General features: G+C 48.0%; 1 pseudogene; it reads right to left on the reverse strand.

Annotated features, from left to right (window-relative positions):
- Nucleotides 1-3,718: 3,718 nt before the first annotated feature.
- LOC142289577 (U2 spliceosomal RNA) lies at nucleotides 3,719-3,925 on the reverse strand (annotated as a pseudogene).
- Nucleotides 3,926-4,804: the final 879 nt, after the last annotated feature.

Below are 4,804 nucleotides of genomic sequence, written 5' to 3' on the forward strand. Positions count from 1 at the left end.
TGGAGCCTCCCAATTTTTGGCTGCCCTGCCTAAGGGCTATACTATAATACACCCACTTCCTGACAATGGACACTTAATGTTTTGAGGCCCTCATGCATGTCTCTATCCAGGGACAACGTGGAGCCTCCCAATTATTGGCTGCCCTGCCAAAGGGCTATACTACAAAAGACCCACTTCCTTCCAATGGGCACTTCAGGTTTACAGGCCCTCATGCACGTCTCTATCCAGGGACAACGTGGAGCCTCACAATTTTTGGCTGCCCTGCCAAAGGGCTATACTACAAAAGACCCACTTCCTTCCAATGGGCACTTCAGGTTTACAGGCCCTCATGCACGTCTCTATCCAGGGACAACGTGGAGCCTCCCAATTTTTGGCTGCCCTGCCTAAGGGCTATACTATAATACACCCACTTCCTGACACTGGACACTTAATGTTTTGAGGCCCTCATGCACGTCTCTATCCAGGGACAACGTGGAGCCTCCCAATTTTTGGCTGCCCTGCCTAAGGGTTATACTACAATAGACCCACTTCCTTACAATGGGCACTTCAGGTTTACAGGCCATCATGCACGTCTGTATGCAGGGGCATTGGTGAACCTCACAATTTTGGACTGCCCTGGCAAAGGAAAATACTACAAAGACTCAGTTCCTCAAAATGGGCACATTAGACTCAGAGGCCTTTATGTACGTCTCTTCTCAGGGACATCGGAGTGCCACACAATGTTTTACGTAAAATCTTTCATGTATTGATCTCAAAAAGTAACATACATTAGCTCTATCTCACTATTGGGTATGTGCCCTTAACATTTCCGCTATGAAAAATCATTTTGGTGTCATTTTGGAAGGTTTTCTGGTGAGTCCGTAAAAATGGCGTAAAACGCGGACAAAATTATTCACAGCTGTGACTTTTGAGTGATAAATGCTTCAAGGGGTCTTCCCCATGCTGTTGCCATGTCATTTGAGCACTCTTCGGAGACTTTTGTGCCATTTTTAGGGTTTCTACATGCTGCCGGTGGTCATTTCACAAAAATACTCGGGTCTCCCATAGGATAACATTGGGCTCGGTGCTCGGGCCGAGTACACGAGTATCTTGGGAGGCTCGGCCCGAGCTTCGAGCACCCGAGCTTTTTAGTACTCGCTCATCACTACTAATAAACCTAAAAAATAAAAATAAATTGAATAAAAATCATGAATGTTGTGTTATAACAGGAAATTCGGTGTAAGAATGAATATCCGGGATGAGAGTTCAGCGAATGAGTTATAGAAATTGTTACAAAAAGGAGTGTGTACGGTTTATGCGTAAATTTTCAGAATGCGTACATGAAAATTATATGTATGTGAGAATGTCCCCCATGCTTTGTAAAAAGTTATTTATGAAAATGTAAATAAAATATATAAAAATGCCTAATTATTTATAATTTATGAGAAAGATATATATGTATGGAAGAATGTTATAAGGTGTCCAAGAACCATAAAGAAAAAGGGTGCATATATAATGTTAGAGGTCTAGAGTTCCACCAGGCTATATCACCCCTAAAGAAATAGAAAGAAGACCTTACTACCTGTGTACCCCAAAAAAAGCTATATTTCTTAGCCAGGATTATGGTGGAGATATGCACAAGTGAAATAAGAATATAAAGTAATACAATAAGATTATAAAACCAATATGTGTGCATTCATGCACCACCCGGTACGCTACCCTTGCCAAATTGCTCACTCTAGATCCCCACACGATCCATGAAGCCGTTCCCCCGGTCACACCGCCTGCTGCCGGTTCCCACTCATCCCTGGGGGAGTTAGGCGAGTGGTATCGAGAGCTACATGTCGGCACTGATGATACCCCCATACACCACAAGGAAGGGGTATACCGGGTGGTACAGGAGTATGAGCGGGTTTTTAGCAAGCACCCTCTAGATTTTGGGCAGATTAAAGGGGTTCAACACCACATCCCTACCGGTACACACTCCCCTATTAAAGAGAGATACAGGCCTATTCCCCCTGCACACTACCAATGCGCCAAAGACATGTTGAGGAACATGAAGGAGGCAGGGGTTATTAGGGACAGCTGTAGTCCCTGGGCCGCTCCGTTGGTGCTGGTTAAGAAGAAGGATGGCACCATGCGGATGTGTGTGGATTACCGGAAGATTAACCAGATAACGCATAAGGATGCTTACCCTCTGCCCCGCATCAAAGAGTCCCTGGCCTCGCTGAGAACCGCTAACTACTTCTCCACCCTTGACCTCACCAGCGGGTACTGGCAGGTGGCCGTGGCACCGGAAGACCGAGAGAAGACTGCCTATGGGACCGTTTTGCTGTACTTGGATGATGTGATTGTGTACTCACAGACGTATGAAGCCCACCTGGAGCACCTAGCCGAGGTGTTCGCGTCCCTTGCCAAGTATGGGATGAAGTTGAAGCCCTCAAAGTGTCATCTGCTGAAACCCAGAGTGCAGTACCTAGGACATGTGGTTGGTGCGGAAGGTGTCGCCCCCAACCCCGAGAAGATCACCGCCATCCAAGACTGGCCGAGACCGACCACAGTGAGGGAAGTGAGGCAGTTTCTGGGCCTGGTGGGATATTACCGTCGCTTCATTAAGGGGTACACAAAGATGGCTGCCCCCATGCAAGACCTCCTCGTAGGACAGACCAAGGGTGGTAGATCCCTAGTAGCCCCATTGGTGTGGGAAGAAAAGCATGAGGAATCCTTCCGCCAGCTGAGAACAGCCCTGACCGGAGAGGAAATCCTAGCGTACCCTGACTACAGCCGCCCATTCATCCTCTACACCGACGCCAGCAATGTGGGCTTGGGGGCTGTTCTATCCCAGGTCCAAGACAGAAGGGAAAAGGTAATAGCTTATGCTAGCCGAAAACTCTGACCGACTGAGAGGAACCCTGAGAACTACATCTCCTTCAAGCTTGAGCTCTTGGCACTGGTGTGGGCTATCACCGAGCGGTTCCGCCATTACCTGGCAGCAGCCAAGTTCACCGCGTACACAGACAATAACCTGCTGACCCATCTAGATACGGCCAAGCTGGGCGCGTTGGAGCAGCGGTGGGTGACCAGGTTAGCCAACTACGATTTCACCATCAAGTACCGGGCCGGCCGTACCAACGTCAATGCCAATGCACTCTCCCGGATGCCCCACCTGTCGGAAGAGGGGCCAGAGGATGATGACCTCGAAGAGATCGAGTTGCCTGCATTTCACCGGCCATTCACTGAGAAGGTGCACGTCTACCAACAACGGGGCCTCCCATATGATGACAAGTTGAAAAAGTTATTAAGTGATTATTGGCTGCAATGGGGCTTTCTGGCTGGTGCCAGCCTCTCTTCTTAGCACACAGGAACCACAATCCCTACACCATGCTTCAATGGATTCTCTCATCCCAGCCCAGTAAAACTACATATTTTACACAGTCATAAGTAGCCAAAAGGGATCTATTCTATTCAATTGCAAATGATCTAGATAAGACTGAGAATAAGATACTGCACGGGACATAGCAGAGTTGGTCAAGTTGAGTGGAGATGAGTTTGCTATTTGGCACAGCTTTTTGCATCAATAAAGCAAGTAAAAGGTGTGAAAGATAAAAAAAAGGGTGAAAGTGTGAAAAGTGAATTGGCCAAATTGAGGTGCATATAAAGTTTTTGCTTTCTTTCAATTCACTAATGGGGCTCATTTGAATCAGGTGAATTGAGTTCTGCTTTTGGAAACTGGGTTAAGAAGGGGTGCACCGGTCCTGGAGGTACTGCAATACCAGGTCAATGCGTGCAGTGGACAGAGCAAGATTTTTTCCATCTCCTTGTTCTAAAAATCCATTTAATATATGGTCCCCAGAGAGGGGACGTATCAGATATTAAACTGATAAGAACAGATTTAATTTTTTTTTTTTTCTGTTTATCAGTAGGACTTCAAAATAACAAAGGTGATCGCCTCCCGTTGCCTGGGAACCGTCCAGGCACAAGAGGGCTATGTGTCACCAGAAGGCGCACACACTTCCTCAAGGCCGGCAGACGTGCAATCCCAGGCACCTTCCAGTACCGACCAAGGTAGCGTCCTCCGAAACTACACTTGATCTTAGCCAAAAGGCCGAGAAGCTATAACCCAAATTGGTTACGGCCTTGAGTGGCACCCTGGCCTATACCGGACACATCTTAGGGAGAGGGAGACAAACCCACGCCTACAGAAGACATTTTGTCACCAAGCCAACCCTTGAAAAGGCTGTTTTGCAGAGCAAAAACAAGAAGAATGGTGCTTTTTGCAGCCGCCGCCCACTGCAATGAATCTGAATAACTCCTCCTTTTGGACACAAGCACCTCCCCTCCCCCTTGCAGTCTTTCCAATTCATGATACAAAAAGACGGACGGACAGGACAGGACAGGACAGGCTGCCTGACTTTCCGTCACTGCCACCCTTTGCCATCCTTGCCCGTAGAAAGCCCTTTCATCATCCCCAAACCCTAATCTTTTCCCTTCCCTTCCCAGATGCGTCTCACTCCCTTTCATTAGGAAGTGAGCGCAGCCTTTTCTCCGTTCTGCACATGCGCGACGTTAAACACAAATGCGCAGGTGTGACGCCCTAGCAGCAGTCGGACTGCTCGGCAGACACTTTGATGAAAAACAAAAAGGTTTTTTACGGGGGAGAATATTTGTGACGCCACCTGCGGTGTGCGGTAATAAGGAATACCGCCGCTGCTGTATGGGAGTGCCGGGGCTGATGGTGTTGGGGCAGCCTGGTGGTGATTCCCTCCGCAGGTAGGGGCCCCGGGACTCAGGGTAGGGAATAGGTAGGAACAGCCTATATTGATAT

This window comes from Anomaloglossus baeobatrachus, unplaced genomic scaffold (genome assembly GCF_048569485.1).
Source record: "Anomaloglossus baeobatrachus isolate aAnoBae1 unplaced genomic scaffold, aAnoBae1.hap1 Scaffold_979, whole genome shotgun sequence".
In the NCBI taxonomy this organism is placed as follows: Eukaryota; Metazoa; Chordata; class Amphibia; order Anura; family Aromobatidae; genus Anomaloglossus; species Anomaloglossus baeobatrachus.